Source organism: Heteronotia binoei, chromosome 2 (genome assembly GCF_032191835.1).
Source record: "Heteronotia binoei isolate CCM8104 ecotype False Entrance Well chromosome 2, APGP_CSIRO_Hbin_v1, whole genome shotgun sequence".
In the NCBI taxonomy this organism is placed as follows: domain Eukaryota; kingdom Metazoa; phylum Chordata; class Lepidosauria; order Squamata; family Gekkonidae; genus Heteronotia; species Heteronotia binoei.
This window is the reverse complement of record NC_083224.1, coordinates 135,123,188-135,140,572: the sequence shown is the minus strand read 5'-3', so window position 1 is coordinate 135,140,572 and position 17,385 is coordinate 135,123,188.

Below are 17,385 nucleotides of genomic sequence, written 5' to 3'. Positions count from 1 at the left end.
TTGTTCTGGCTCTCAACTGCGACTTGAGGCAGAAGCGAAAGTGAAAATGACCTGGGCTGTGCTGCAGAATCGCCGTGGTTTTGTGGAAATGGTGTGACATAAACGGGAAGGGGGGGGGTGTAAAATAAAAGACGGTTTCCAGGAATTGTCCTGCAGCGGTTTTATTTTTTTGCAAAAAGCATTTCCTGTAACTACAGAATCTTGACATATTAAAAAAAACTGTTTCGCGGTCACTTTCTCTTCCTGCTTTTCCACAACTTTTTCTTTACAAAAAACAGATTATATAATGGAACAAAATAGGAGTCAATTGCACTTTTAAGACCAACGTAGTTTTATTCAGAACGTAAGCTTCCTTGTGCATGCACACTTCTTAAGACGAGGAATGAGGTACAGTAAGCAGAACTACATATAACTGGTGGGGTTTGAAATGCAAAGTGGTACAAAAGTTAAAAACCGTAACATGTCAGAATGTGAAAACGCTTGCTAATTATTCTATTGCTAATAAACCTGGGTCAAAAAGAAGGCATTCAAAAAGAAATGTGTGGTTGTGGTGAAAAAAGACAAACTTCATGCTGTAATCTTTTGCTTTGGCTGTGAGTTGTCAGGTTAGGGTACTAACCTAGGCACCTGCCCATTCAGCAGAGACAAGACGGCTCAAAACATCAGCCATTTATTTGCAAAAAGACAACTCCAACAACTTCAGCTAACATACAAAACTGAAAACTGAAACAATAACTCCATCCAAAAGGACCAAACTAAATCACACATATATTAGGGGAGGAGCAGACTGTTCCATTACATATATGTAAATAAATATACCATGCATGCTAAAAATAATTAGGAAAGGGATTAAAAATAAAAGCCAATATTGTAATGTACTTGTATAAAACTGTAGTAGTGTGGTCTCATTAGGCAGTCTGTGCACAGTTCTGGTTACTGTATCTCAAAAGGATATTGCAAATAAATATTTCTTTACTGAACAACAAATTAAACTGGCATTCACTGCCAGAGGAAGTAGTGATGGCCACAAGTTTAGGTAGCCTTAAAGAGGAGGGGTAGACAAATTCATGGAGAGAGGTCCATCAATGGCTACAAGCTATGGTGACTGAAGGGAGTCTCCATCTATAGACGTAGCAGACCTCTGAATGCCAGGGCTGGGATATGGGCCTCTGTGACCTGCTTGCTCATCACTCAAGAGCAAATGGTTGGCTACTGTATGAAATAGGGTTGCCAAGTGTTCATTTTCATTTCATTTTATTCAATTTATATCCCGCCCTCCCCACTGAGGCGGCTCAGGGCGGGTTATAAATCGAGCCCAATTTAAGAAATATCTGGGGACTTTGGGGGTGGAGCCAGGAGACTTTGGGGGTGGTGCCAGGAGACATTAGGGGTGGAGCCAAGATCAAGGCTGTGACAACTCCAAAGGGAGTTCTGGCCATCACATTTAAAGGGACAGCAACCTTTTCAATGCCTTCCTTCCGTAGGAAATAATGAAGGATAGGGGCACCTTCTTTTGGGGCTCATAGAATTGGATCCCCTGGTCCAATAGTTTTGAAACTTGGGGGACATTTTGGGGAGAGGCACTAGATACTGTACTGAAACTTTGGTGCATCTACGTCAAAAAACAGCCCCCGCAGAGCCCCAGATACCCGCTGATCAATTCTCCATTATTTTCTATGGGAATAAATCACCATAGGGAATAATGGAGTTCCCAGCAGACATTTCCCTCCCCTTCCTCCGCTTTCTGACGACCCTGAAGCAGGGGGAGGGCCTCCAAACTGGGGGATCCTCTGCCCCCACCTGGGGATTGGCAACCGTAGTATGAAACAGTATGCTGGACTAGATGGATCACTGATCTGATCCAGCAAGCTGTTCTTGAATAGTTATCCTTATTTTATTATCGCAACAACCCGATGAGGTAGTTTTACCCATCAAACTTTGTGCCAAGTTTGGGACTTGACCCTTCTGGATTCCAGCACAACACACTAACCATTACACCATACTTGCTTGGGGGGAGTGGGAGGAACACCTTACCCCCAGGGCAGACCAGCGGGTGTGAGGAAGGCAGAACAGACAAATGGTTGCATGCTTTCCAAAAAAGAAGTGACCCCGTGAGGGAAGAATAGCGCAGAAAAGTGAGGCCAGTCCCCCTACGGAGATAAGTGAAGAGAGAGTGGGTGTTTGTGCGTTCATCAGGCTGAGGCCCCTGCAGGGGAAACTGGTGCGACTTCAAGCACTTTGTGACTTCACCCTCAAGGCGGCTAACAAGCCCTCCAAGCCGCACAGCCTCCGCCTCCATGCCTATTGCCGGCGAAAGGCAGCTGCTGATCCCCAAGGGGACCCGCCCTGGGTGGCACGGGAGGATGCCCTGCGCCTTTACGCAGGGAGTGGCCTTTGTCCCCATGCTGCTGGTGTCCTGGTCTTCGGGGGAAAACCGGGTTCCATTCCCCACCTCCACTTGCAGCTGCTGGAATGGCCTTGGGTCAGCCATATCCCTCACAGAGTTGTCCTTGAAAGGGCAGCTGCTGCAAGAGCTCTCTCAACCCCACCCACCTCACAGGGTGTTTATTGTGGAGGAGGAAGATAAAGAAGACTGTGAGCCGCTCTGAGATTCAGAGTGAAGGGCTGGTTATAAATCCAATATCTTCTTCCTCTTCTTCTTCCTCATCTTAGAGTGTTACTAGTTAACTAGGAGCTTGGAGACCCAGGTTCAAATCCCCACTCTGCCATGGAAGCTCCCTGGGGGACCTTGGGCCTGTCACTCAGCTTAACCTACCTCACAGGGTTGTAGGCTTCACAGTGTTTTGCTTTCTTTCAGACAAGTGAGTGTGTGTGTAAAAGAGAGCAGCATAGCCCCTGTACTTTCCAGACCTCGTTGTGGAGGCACCAGAGAAAGTTAAGTGTGTGTGTGAGTGAGAGAAAGAAAGTGTGGGGGGGAGAGGGGAGGTAACTATTATTCCCTATAGAGATTTATTCTCATAGGAAATAACGGAGAATTGATCCACGGGTATCTGGGGCTCTGGGGAGGCTGTTTTTTTAGGTAGAGGCACCAAATTTGCAGCATAGCATCCAGGGCCTCTCCCCCAAAATACCCCCCAAATTTCTAAAAGATTGGACCAGGAGGTCCAATTCTATGAGCCCCCAAAGAAGGTGCCCCTATCCTTCATTGTTTCCTATGGAGGGAAGGGATTTAAAAGATGTGATGGCCAGAACTCCCTTGACATTCAATTATGCTTGTCACACCCTTGCTTCTGGCTCCACCCCCAAAGTCTCCTGGCTCCACCCCCAAAGTCCCTAGATATTTCTTGAATTGGACTTGGCAACCCTAATGGGGAGGCATTAGAAATGTAATCCTCCAACCTTCATTCTGAAGTAGTCCAGATTTATTCTCCTCCATATGGAAATCAAGCTAGAACAGGCACTATTTTCATTTTTCTGTACCTCAGCTATGTCCATGACTCCAAGTATATTCTCATTGAACTTGGGATTTTTTTCTTCAGTGGACAATTCATTCTCTGCTGTGTTTCTCTAGTTGAAAGAAAGCTTGGTTTCCAGGGAACATTCAGTATTGTGAATATCACACACACACACACCGTTTGTAGTCAGATATTATATATTTCATTGTGTTGGTATTAAGTGTCATTAAGTTGCTTCTGATTTATGGTGACTCTATGAATTAATGGCCTTCAAAGAATCCTATCATTAATAGCTTTGCTCATGTCTTGCAAACAAGGGTCATGGCTTCCTTAATTAATCCATCTCATGTTGTGTCTTCCTCTTTTCCTGCTGTTTTCAACTTTTTGTAGCATTATTATATTTTCCAGTGAGACTTGTTTCTCATAATGTGACCAAAGTATGACATCCTCAGCTTAAGTATCATTTTAGCTTCTTGGGAGACTTCAGGCTTGATTTGATCTAGAACCCACTTATTTGTCTTTTTGGTCATCTACAGTATCCATAAAACTCCCCTCTAACACCAGATTTCAAAGGAATCCACTTTCTTAGTACTGCCTCAGTATGCTGTAGGGTAGACCTGATTGGGGAACTCACTGTGCACTGACACCAAATCATGTGGCTTAATGTGTGTGCACGCTGTACAGTTCTCAGTTCTGTATTCTACAGAACTGAATAAAGGCACCATAACCCATAAAGACAATCTCCTTTTTTGCTATGCACATAGATCTGCCTCCCTCCATTCTCTCATTTTCTTCTTTGATTATGAGCCATAAAGCATAGAACTGATCCATTTGTCTGCAGTTTAGGGTTTTGTACTATGGCTAGAAATTGAAATATATGAAGCAAACAATAGTCTGAATTAGGTCTGTCACCATAATTTATGTCTAAAGTGTTAAAAAGCTATTTGGTTATGATGTTGTTATATATTTTGCAGAAATGTGTTCACTTGGATTTTTTTTAAGATCACTGTAGGAACAGGAAATATGTTCCTAGTTCTTCTTTCTTTTGTGAACACAAATTGTCCACTGAAGTCATAAAACTGGGTGTTGTCTGAGAAGTAGCTGAAGTTAGCTTTATAAAAGTGGTAAAGACATGCATCTATTTCTTTTTCTCCAGATGTACTTAATCTGACTCCATTTTGCAATGTGCAATAGTATTAGAAAGCAGATATCTTGGAAAGTGCTTGTTGATACAAAGCTGGAAAGATTTACTCATTCACAGCAAAGTGCCCATTTGCATCTTTGCAATTTTAACAGTTATGCTATCTGTGCCTTTTAGTAGTTGTTTGAGTTGCAATTCAACAGATGTATCCTTGCCCATTGCTTCAGTGTATAGGTGATACTATTTAGTGCTATTAAAGGTGATGGCAATTCTACAGTATCAGAAGTCTCTCCCTGCCTTTTAACATGACAGATATCTGAATTCAGACCAAGAACAATGCCGTTAAATTCTGTTGCCTTACAATTCTCAGAATGCAAAAGTAGTAGACTATTAGAATTAGAACCATGGTTAATGTACAGCTATTTTAAATTAACCCAGTAGAAAATAAATAAATATATATATATATATATATATATATATATATCCTCAGACAACAAAGTTCATAACAACATAAAATGAGAAGTTTGTGTACAAAACACCCATTGTGAAAACTTCAGTGATTCTAGTGTGTGTGTGTGTAATTACATTAAGGAAAACAGAAAGACATTTTTAAGGGCAACTTACATTCTCACTGTAGAGAACATTTTGTGCCATTTTGATGCTCCCTCCCTCCCTCTCAGTGTTTCTCAGGTACAGAACATGCATTTTCCCAGTCTTCTGCTTTCATTTACTAGTTCAGATATCTTTGTTTGGTGTTAGGCATCTTTGCCTTCTTCATGCTGTTCCCTGGCTCGTTTATTAGTTTTGATTTTTTTTTGTAAAGGTACTATAGGTGACTCAAGACACTACTCATTTGATGTTTCTGCCAAAAAACCCATAATAATCAGAGATGGCATGTTCTTGTTGCATGAAGCATATGATAACAGAACATTTCAGGAATCACTATCCCCTAGTCAATGGCTCTGTTAATCACACATTTTCTGCTGGGAGTTATTACTTTTATTACAAAGGTGCACAGACAGAAGGGACAAAACAGCTATTCTTTGTAATAAATGAGCAAGTCTACTTCAGTAAAGTAGTTGCACCATTTATTAGGCATACTTTGAGCATTGTGGGATTCCTGTCATCCTTCCCCCCCCCTCCCATGAGGGTAATGAAAACTGATCTTGTGAGGAGGGGAGAAATGGAAGCAATTGGTTTCTTTTGTATCATTTTCTCCCCTTCCCCTCCCTCAAATAATATTCTTTCAGGGAAGTGTTATGACAAGAGGCCACTCAAGGTCATACATTTGAACATGAATATAGAAAAACTCCAGCTCTTTCATAAGTAATTTAGATTTGTCCAAAGGTTTCAGCTCTGCTACAAAAATTGGTTTTCAGGGATGCTAAAAAAACTAGATTCCTCAATTCTTCAGCTGTGTGGCAGTGATTGTTCCAGTTGTTTGCCTTCCTTTATAAATTCTTGTTTAAAGATTCAGATTTTATATATGTCACTTATTTGATTTTATTAAATTCATTAAGAAGTTTAGAAAAGAAATATATTTTTAATTCATTTTTTCCTGCCTTTCTTGCTAAGACTCAAGGCAAATTGCAAAATATAAAATGGAAAAAAAAATCCCAATTCAGTCAGACAGCATAGAACATCCAGTTAACAATATAGTAGGACTAGGATTAAAGAACTGGAAAACAATGCAAACAAGCAAACAAACCCCTGTCTAAAACATACCATACCATATATGGAAAATGGGTTACAAAGGCAGAAGACAATGCAGTAAAAGTACAATAAAATTTCAGCACAGATGTCAGAATCAATGTGGTCACATGGAGTCAGGTTTGGTGTGGGAATGGCTAAATCATGAGTCTCCTCTGGTCCAGACTTATCCTTTCTATTGTCATGACACTTCTTTATGATCAGTTAGGAGTCAGGACAGGAGCTCTATCACTGGATACACAGTCATGCTGAAATATTAGATAGTGTTTTGCTCATTTGAAGAAATAATAAGCTTCTCCAACCACATAATGGCACAGAGCTTAGGTAAGTGTGGCTGCAATCTTACAATCACTTTCCGGGGAGTAAGACCCATCGAATAAAACTGGACCCACCTTCTGAGTAGACCTTCTTAGCTTGCTCCTTGTCTGCCCTTGAAGAGTTTGCTGTTTCTTATTTATTTGGGAATGAGTAGCTTCTCATAAAGGGTTTTTTAATGAACATAAATCCAATAAGGTTCCTTGCACATTGCCATTCTAAGTCAGTTGTTATCAGTTGTTGACTGAATTCTTTATATGGGGACAGAAGTTTCAGATAGTGAAGGAGGCTTACTCCTTCAGGGCGCTCCCTGCTCCAAAGATCAAGGGCATTGAATGTGCAGGTCTGGCGTGGGAGGTTGGAGAGGGGTTGGCAATTTGGCTGGTGTACCATTCGCCTAGCACACCAGCCAACGCTTTACCGTCCCTGCTTGAGGCCGTGGCAGGCTGGGCATTGGAGCACCCAAGGCTGATGATCCTGGGTGACTTCAATGTCCATGCGGATGACCCGGCCTCTAATCCAACGACGGACCTAGTGTCATCCATGGCGACACTGGGACTCTCTCAATTTGTTGCAACCCCCACTCACCAGGCTGGGCACATGTTAGTCTTGATCTTTGCGGCCAGGGTTATGGTGGACAATGTAACTACAGAAGCAGTGCCATGGTCGGACCACCTCTCTCTCAGGGCTCATATGGACATTCCACCCCAAACCTGCTTAGGCGACGAGCGTATTATGGCTTGCCCCCAGAGCCAAATGGACCCGGAACGGTTCCAGATGGCTCTACGAGATCCCTGGCCCTCTGGTAATTCCCTTGATGGCCTGACTGAGACCTGGAATAGCCAACTCTCTAGGGCCATTGATGAGATCGCACCTCGGCGCCCTCTGCGACCCCGGACTAGGCTGGCTCTGTGGTACAACCCGGAATTACGCCAGCTGAAACAGGGTCTCAGACGGCTAGAGAGGCAATGGTGGCATACTCGAGACGAAACGACTACAGCATCTTATAGGGAATTTATGAGGTCCTATGAGATGGCAGTCAAGGCCGCAAAGAAGATGTACTTTGCGGCTAAGATTGATTGCGTCTGCAAATTCGCACCCGGCACAATTGTTTAGAACAATTCGGAATCTTACTACATTGCCACAAGGCAAACCAAACGTTAAGGAATTAGAGATAGGCTGTGAGGCTTTTGCGAAATTTTTTGCAGACAAAGTCCAATCACTCCGTCACGACTGCCCTGCCATGTTGGATACAGTATGTAAACTCGAGGCTCCGTGCCTGTCTTCTGGTTTGACCCTGGATCGTTTCGACCCTCTCAGCTTGGAGGAAGTTGACAGAATCCTCTCTGCTGCACGCCCAACAGCTTGTGATCTGGATCCATGCCCCTCCTGGCTAATTAAAGCTTGCCAGGAGGAGCTAAGATGTCCTATATGGGACATCATAAATAGATCTCTTTCGGAGGGTCTTTTTCCAACCCCTCTGAAGGAGGCAGTAGTCTGCCCCCTCCTGAAAAAGGCTACATCAGATCCGGCCGAATTGGCACATTACCGGCCAGTCTCAAACTTGCCCTTTTGGGGCAGTTATAGAGAGGGCAGTGGCATTGCAGTTGCAGTTTTCTGGATGACGCTTCCACCTTAGATCCTTTCCAGTCCGGCTTCCGCTCGGGCCACGGGATGGAGACAGTGTTGGTCGCCCTCATGGATGATCTCCGGCAACATCTGGATCAAGGCGGTGTGGCAGTATTGCTGTTGTTGGACCTATCGGCAGCGTTCAATATGGTCGATCACCGGCTGCTGACCCGCCGCCTTGCTGACGCAGGGATCCAGGGGTTAGCATTTCAGTGGCTTTCCTCTTTCCTTGAAGGTCGGGGACAAAGGGTGACGATTGGGGGAGAGCTGTTCCAGAGGCACCTACTTAATTGTGGTGTGCCTCAGGGGGCAGTTCTCTCTCCGATGTTATTTAACATCTACATGCGCCCCCTTGCCCAGATTGCCCGGAGATATGGGCTGGGTTGTCACCAGTATGCTGATGACACCCAGCTCTATCTATTGATGGGCGGCCGAGCTCCCGACGTCCCTATAAATCTGGATCATGGCTGATTGGATTAAGTTGAGCGGGCTGAAATTGAATCCAGCGAAGACAGAAGTCCTTTGTCTAGGTCACAGCGGTCTGGAAGGAGGGATCTCCCTTCCAGCTTTTGACAGGGCGCCATTGGTACTGGTGCGCGAGGTCAAGAGCTTGGGAGTGCTACTGGAGTCTTCCTTGACAATGGAGGCCCAGATAGCAGCCACCACCAAATCTGCCTTTTTCCACCTTAGGCGGGCGAGGTAGTTGGCCCCCTTCCTGGAACGGGGCGACCTGGCAACAGTAATCCATGTGACGGTCACCTCGAGGTTGGATTACTGTAATGGGGCTACATGGGGCTGCCCCTGTACCGAACTCAGAAACTGCAGCTAGTGCAGAATGCAGCAGCCAGACTGCTAGTGGGACTACCTTGGTGGGAACATGTGCAGCCTAGGCTGCGGGAACTGCACTGGCCGCCAATTGTATACTGGGCTCGTTACAAGGTGCTGGTTATCACCTTTAAAGCCCTATATGGCCGAGGACCTGCCTACCTGAGGGACTGCCTCTCCCCATATGTTCCCCAGAGAGCACTGCGTTCCAGCTCACAAAATCTTCTGGAAATCCCGGGGCCTAAGGAGGCCAAATTAAAAACAACCAGGGAACAGGCCTTCTCTATAAAAGCACCCCAATGGTGGAATCAGCTACCGGAAGAGGTGCGGGCCCTACGGGATTTTAATCAGTTCTGTAGGGCTTGCAAAACCGCCCTCTTCCAACTAGCCTTTTAAGATGAAACCAGAATTAATATCAAGCCATTTTGTACAAACAGAGATTGTAGCACCATTGTATTGTTTTTAGATTAATTTTAATGCTAATTTATATATTGTATTTATTTATGTCACCTGTTTATTGATTGTATTTCTTTGTTTTATTGCTATATCATGATATTTATATCATGCTTTGTAAGCCGCCCTGAGCCTGCCTTGGTGGGGAGGGCGAGGTATAAATAAAAACTTATTATTATTATTATTATTATTATTATTATTATTAAAATCCATTAATGAGCTGTGTCTGAAGCACTCTGCCCATTTCAAAATGTATTGCTTCCTCCCACACCTTTTCCAACTTTTTTAACATTCTAGCTTTCACAAAACAGCAATTCAGTGCTATAATAACAATCAGATCCTTGCAGGTATCACGTTACATAGAAACAAGAGGTGAAAAGTAAGTTATAGGGCGATGGGAGCTCAGTGCATGCAGTGACTGGTATTACAATAGTTTCTAACCAAAGGTGTTTGCAGCAATTGACCTGAGGTTCAGCCATCCATATAGTCTATGAACGGTGAGCCAGGATTGATGCCGCATGATAATCACTGGCTTCACAGTAGCATCTCTTTTCATAATCCTATTGCAACTTTCTATAATAGGGACATGTGGCTGGTATATACCCTAACCTGGAATTGTGCACAACAATGCATTTGCATTCAAGTTGCACAATTTTTCTTTTTGTCACTTATGCCCACTCTGGGACATCTCTGAAATCCTTTTTTAAAAAATCCTATGAGAGGATCACAATACCTGCTGAATTCTCTCTTTCCACAGATTGAAAGAACATAGTTTCCTGCTCCCTCTATGCTACTTGCCTTGCACCAGTAATTTTCCTCACAGATGACTCCATGCAAAAACCCTAGCCAAACTGCAACCAACACACAACACTGTACACTCACCAAACTTCAACCCACAAAGAAAAATTTTGCCACCCTGAGATATATATATCTGAGATTGTCTTGGCAACAAGTCATGTACTGGCCAATCCTGGCTCACTGTTCACAGGCTCCATGGATGGCTGAATGTCAGGTCATTTGCTATGAACGCTGTTGGTTATTGACTACTGTAATATCATTCATTGAATGCCCTGAAAATTCATCACCCAAAGAGGTACTTTTCACCTCTAGTTTCTAGGTCACTTGACAACTCCAAGTATCTGAATACTGTCACTATAGCACTGAATTGCTATTTTGGTCCAGTGCAATAGCACAGAAGTAAGAATTTTTAAAAAATGGCAAAAAAAGAATTTTCTGTGGAAAATGCTGGGGGAAAGGTGGCACTTTAAGTAGCACCACTGACATTTCAAACAAAGATCATCAGAGAACAGAAGAAAGGAATTTTCAAAAAGGGGAGGGGGGTCAGTCCTCTTTGCAAATGGGAGCACAAGTGGCTTTGAATGAAAAGATTTTTTAAAAATCCATTAGCTGGAGCCAAAATGATTGTGTCTGAAATGACCCCAAAAATCCATTAGCAACCAGCAGCTAAAACAGATTACAAAGTCTGTTTGAAGGGGGCCGAAGAACCAGAGGGTGAGCAAACTGAACCACAGTATTTGTGATCTATCACTTCTCAAACTTAAATAGAACATGCCAATTTCTCACTAGTATGTCTCCACTCTTATGCTTCTGTTTTTCCCAGCGCAAGCAATCGATTTCCCACCAGTTGTTCTGTGGACTCATTTTGATGTGCAGCTCCCTCCAGTTCCCCTCGCAGCTCTGTGATATTGTCTTTTAAGGATTAGGAAACCATGAGGGGAAGTGGAAGGAGCAGTGGGTCAAAATGCATCTATGGAGCAACTGGTAGGAAATCAATCACTTGTGCTGGGGAAAACAGGGGGTTGAGCAATGCTAATGAGAAGCTGGTACAAGTCTCTTTTTTTAAGACACAAAATTATAACAGTGGTTTGTGTGTGTAATATTTTGAAACTTGGGGGGTACTTTGGGAAGAGGCACTAGATACTATATTGAAAATTTGGTGCCTCTACCTCAAAAAACAGCTCCCCCAGAGCCCCCGAAACCTCCAGAACAATTCCCCATTATACCCTATGAGAATCGATCACATAGGAAATAATGAAGACGTTTCCCTCTCTCCCCCCCCCCTCTTTCTGGCCAGTCTGAAGCAGCGGATCAGCCTCTCAACTCACCATTTGCTGCCAGCTTCTTCACAGAAACACACACAGACACACCATCCTAAATGGAAGCCTTTCAAGTCAAGCCTCTGGAGGTGCAAAGGCACATGGTCCTTTGCAGGCGGGGCTCCCTCTCTCCCCCCCTCTCCCGCCAGCCAGCTGATTGGGACCGGAAGCAGCCTGGGAAAACTGAAGAAAGGCTGCTGCAATCGGGGCTGGGTGGGAAGGGCAGGGCAAGGAAAAGTTGCTGAGATCGGGGCTGGGTGGGAAGGGCCGCCATTCCCCCCCCCCCCCCCGCTTTCCAGAGTTTTGGCTAGCGGGAGAAGAAGGCTTCAAATCGGGGGTCACCAGGCAAAGCGGGGGATTTGGGAAGCCTAGTTGGGATACAGGGATCATAACATCCCAGGGCTAAAAGATCTGAATTATTTTAGGGCACAATTCAGAATGCTGTTTCTTATCTTTTAGGGCTTAAATGGTTTGCAAACAGGATATTTGTAGGATTGTCTCTCCCGGTACTGTCCAGTGCACCAACTTAGATCCTCCACACAAGCCTTGTGTCTGTGCCCTGTGCGGAGAAATGAATTCTGTTGTGATATCTGGGCTTTGCAAAACCTCTACATTTGGTTTATAAAAGGGTGGGGAGGGTTGTTAGTGGAAGACAGGCAGGAAGGGGGAAATCAGTTGTTTCCAAGAATTGCCCATTTTGCCAATAATTCTAGTAAATACCAGCCATCAAAATTTTGCAAATGCAGATGACCCTCCAGGCAATGAAATTGCCAACTCGCACCTTGGCTGGAATCTTACACCTGGAACAGACATGGAGACTTGGGAGGGATGAGGGGCTAGATTTACCTTTCTGGAGATTTCAGGAAAGGATTCTTTGACCCAGAGGTGATGGGAAAAATAGAAGAGATAAAATCCGCTGGCACAGATTGAGAAGGAACAATTTTAGCTGATTCCATTTGGAGGAAGGAGCTATCACATAACTCAAGTATACCCACAGACCTTTTAAAATCAAGCCTTAGCTCTACAGTCTTGAATGATCAGTCTCAAATGCCACCCAACCCACTATTTGTCATTTAAGTATAAAACACTCACCATAAAAAGGGAGGCTCTAACAAATATCTTTTTCTGGGTTCTACTGCTTTTAGTTCTCAACATAACTTCCTGCTCTCATTTGGTTTATGAAGACAAATAGTTCTTCTTAACATAGACAGGGGAGTGTAGTCAAAAATAAAAGAAGTAGCAAGGATATTCTTGACCACAGGGTATGATCTTATTTGCAAGCCAGCCAACATGGCTCTACCTTATAAATGAAGCTTTATTCACAGCATCAACAGGCAATTTAAAAAGCCCAAAGTCCAGACAAATTTACAGCCCTTATGTGCATATGTTGAATTAGTAACAGTTGGGTTTAGTGGGATACAGATGAAGAGCTGAAGCTTCTAAGAAAAATCTGGTGAAAAAACTGGCTTTTTCTCAGTGTTGCCAGTGTGATTATTTATCACTTGAGAACTTGGAGAGAGAAAATGCCTTTGGGACAAACAATAACAGAGAGGGGGAAAAAACTGCCCGATGGCAAGGGGGAAATAGTGTCATAGTATGGCATACTGCTGCAACAGGCAAGCAAACTAACAAGCACCTGTTCTTAAAGGTAAACTCAAGGCATTTTTTGAGCAGGAACACAATGCAGTTCCAGCTGGGTTGGTGTCAGGGGTGTGGCCTAATATGCAAATGAGTTCCTGCTGGGCCTTTTCTACAAAAATGCCCTATCTGAAACAATGGTGATGCCAGGGGGTTTGGCCTAATATGCAAATGAGTTCCTGCTGGGTTTTTTTCCTACAAAAAAGGCCCTGGGTAAACTAAGTATTTAAACAAAATCTACTTACTATAGCCTTATAGGGCAGCTCAGAGGAAGCACAGACAAGTACATAACACTGGTGAGACTGCATAAAGTGATATAAGTGAATTGTTATTCTCCACTTCCTTAAAGCCAGCACAAGCTTCTAGTTAAAGTTTCTGGATCCTGGAGATGCCACTAAAGTTCACAATGCACCAGCAAAAAAGGTTACCTTGTAGAAGGCAATTTGAACAGGGAGACACATGCTACCATGATACCAAAAATGTTACCAGCTAATAAAATTAACAAGTAGACATTTTTGTGAGTGCACCAATTGCTATCCATACTGTTATCACAGCTTCTTTCACCATCAAGGGTAGTTGGAGGGAGAATTGGAAGGTGCTTCGTAATCTAGACCCAGCTGTCATTAGGATATAGCTTACAACCAGCAGAAAATAGAACCTGAGATTTTTGGACAAGGAGAGAGGTACTTATTTCAGGTATGAAGCTCAGAGAGAGATTGGCATAGAAAAAGAAGTCCAGTTATTATTTTAAAAGGGAGGCTGGAGTTATAGAGCCTAAAGACAAAAGATTTAAGCTTGAGATCTTGCTACTTTTCCTTTGCCCAGGAGCTTTCTAAGTCCTGACACTGCACCACTTTTTTTTTTTTTGCTTCTGACTAGTTTTGTGGAATCTCTGTGGATCATTTGAAGGATAAATTGTCTTCAGTCATGAGGTATGTAGGTAGAAAGTCCATTTCCAAACAGGTTTTACAACATTAAGTACCCTTGGCAGTGAGTTCCAGCATGGATAGTAAAAATGAAAATTAGCTAATGTATCCTCATTAAACATTGTTATGTGTAACAACCTATCCCCTACAGAAGTCAATGAGATCTGTGACAAAATCCATGGACCGAATCCTCAGAATTGATAGTCCTTTATTGATAGTCCTTTAAAGATTCATCAACTAATACTGTCTTGCCTGCCACAAGGAGATAAGGGACCAGGTGGAACTTGCTCACTCTCTGCAATAATTTGTTGGGTGGGGTATTCTCCCCCCTCAATATCAACCCCCAAACATTTAAACCTGTTTTGCAATGGAATTGCTGAAAAAAAGTAATCCAATTTGGATTCCTTGAGTAAAGGGAGGGAAACTTATAAATACCTGGGGTCATGATTCAGTCCACAGGGACAAAGAAGACCCATCATGAACATGCTGCTAATTTGGGTCACAAATCAACTCAGGCTATCATCAGATTCCTTCTTATGAAAGGAGGGCACTTTATACCAGTGACACTGAAATTATATTTGGCTAAAACAATCCCAAAATTCACCTATGGAACTACCTTGGGTCCAATTTCATCAAATTTTACCCCACTCAAGAAAATACAGTCTAAATTTCTGAGAGCTATTTTTCATTTCCCAAATAGTGTTTCCAGTGCTGCACTACACCTAGAATCTGGTTTGCTAAGGGTAGAGGCTAGGGTAAACTTAATTTCAATCAACACTTGGCCTAATCTTAGTCATTGCCCTTTGAGTATCATCTCATTAATTTTAATGGATAGGCACTGCTCATCCTGGGTCAGAGCTATTCATCAGACATTGTCTGTGCTTGGTTTTTCACAGGAATCTCTCTAGATAATGGTTTTAGATCAAGCTAAAGCCATAGTCAAACAGAGATTACAAGACATTGAAAGACAGAATGATATTGCCAAGGTCCTGGATTATCTAGTTCCCCCACAAAGGAGATATGTGGTGATTCCAGCCCCTTACCTTTCAAATCTAGTAATACCATCTCACAGGAGGGCCTTTTCTCTGGCCCGATGCAATATTTTTCCAACTGCAGTCATTGAAGGCCATTACAGAAAGGTGCCAATGGCAGAGAGGGTTTGCCCTTGCTGTCCAGTTAAACTGGAAACAATTGACCATGTTTTGCCTGGGTGTGGACTATACAAAAGCATACGTGTTAGGTATATTCATCCTTTGCTAGAGAGATGCCAGGGCCCTATGGACTCCAAAGCTAGAAATATATTGTTAACTGACTCTAATCCCCAATTTACATATGATTATGCCAGATTTCTGGCGGCTGCCAGGAGAATTCGTGACTATTTTGTAAAGGAGGGACTTTATTTTATTTATTTATTTTATTTTATTTATATCCCGCCCTCCAGTTTGGTGTAGTGGTTAAGTGTGCGGACTCTTATCTGGGAGAACCGGGTTTGATTCCCTACTCCTCCACTTGCACCTGCTAGCATGGCCTTGGATCAGCCATAGCTCTGGCAGAGGTTGTCCTTGAAAGGACAGCTGCTGTGAGAGCCCTCTCAGCCCCACCCACCTCACAGGGTGTCTGTTGTGGGGGAGGAAGGTAAAGGAGATTGTGAGCCGCTCTGAGACTCTTCGGAGTGGAGGGCGGGATATAAATCCAATATCGTCTTCTTCCCCGCCAAAGTAGGCTCAGGGCGGCTCACAACATAAAATCCCACAATTAAATTAATGAGTATTAAAATTACACATTCAATAATAAAATAGATATACAATGATTAAAACAGTTAAACAGAATAAAACAGAATATTGAGTTGGTGCTATTCTGGTGGCAACGGCCTTCTTCCACTTCTCTTAAATACCGGTGCCGAGTCAATTGAATGCCAGCTGGAAGAGGACAGTCTTGCAGGCCCTGCGGAACTGCACAAGGTTCCGCAAGGCCCTCACTTCATCTGGCAGTTGGTTCCACCAGAAGGGGGCTACAATTGAGAAGGCCCTGTCTCTAGTTGATTTCAATCGGACCTCCTTTGGCCCGGGGATTACTAATACATTTTGTGATCCCGAGCTAAGTACTCTCTGGGGAACATGTGGGGGGAGATGATCCCTAAAGTAGGCAGGTCCTAGGCAATATAGGGCTTTAAAGGTAATAACCAGCACCTTGTAACAAATCCGGTATACTATTGGCAGCCAGTGCAGTTCCCGCAGTTTCAGCTGAATGTGCTCCCACCTGGGGAGTCCCAATAACAGCCGAGAAGCCGCATTCTGCACTAGCTGCAGCTTCCGGGTTTGGCACAAGGGCAGCCCCATGTAGATGGCATTACAGCAGTCCAGCCTCGAGCTGACGGTTGCATGGATCACTGTTGCCAGGTTGCCATGCTCCAGGAAGGAGACCAACTGCCTTGTCTGCCTAAGATGGAAAAATGCAGATTTAGCAGTGGCTGCTATCTGGGCCTCCATTGTCAAGGCAGGCTCCAGTAGCACCCCCAAGCTCTTGACCTTGTGCGCCATTGCCAGTGGTGCACTGTCAAATGCTGGTAGGGGAATTTCCCTTCCCAGACCGCCACAACTCAAACAAAGGACCTCTGTCTTCGCAATCTACTCAGCCTAAGACATCCGGCCACGGCTTGTAGCACCAGGTCCAGATTTTCTGGGACACAGTCAGGCCAGCCAGCCATCAGTAGATAGAGCTGGGTGTCATCAGCGTACTGGTGAGAACCCAACCCATACCTCTGGGCAATCTGGGCAAGGAGGCGGATATTGATGTTGAACAACATCAGGGAGAGCACCACCCTCTGAGGCACCCCACAGTAAAGTGCATGTCTCTGGGCTTGTAGCACCAGGTCCAGATTTTCTGGGACATAGTCAGGCCATCCATCCATCAGTAGATAGAGCTGGGTGTCATCAGCGTACTGGGGAGAACCCAACCCATACCTCCAAGCAATCTGGGCAAGGAGGCGCATGTTGATGTTGAACAACATCGGGGAGAGCACCACCTACTGAGGCACCCCGCAGTCAAGTATGTGTCTCCGGGACAGTTCACCCCCAATCGCCACCCTTGTTCCCGACCATCAAGGAAGGAGGAAAGCCATTGCAAGGCCAACCCCTGAATCCCTGCATTGGTGAGATGGCAGGTCAGCAACCGATGGCTGACCGTATTGAACGCTGCCAATAGGTCCAACAACA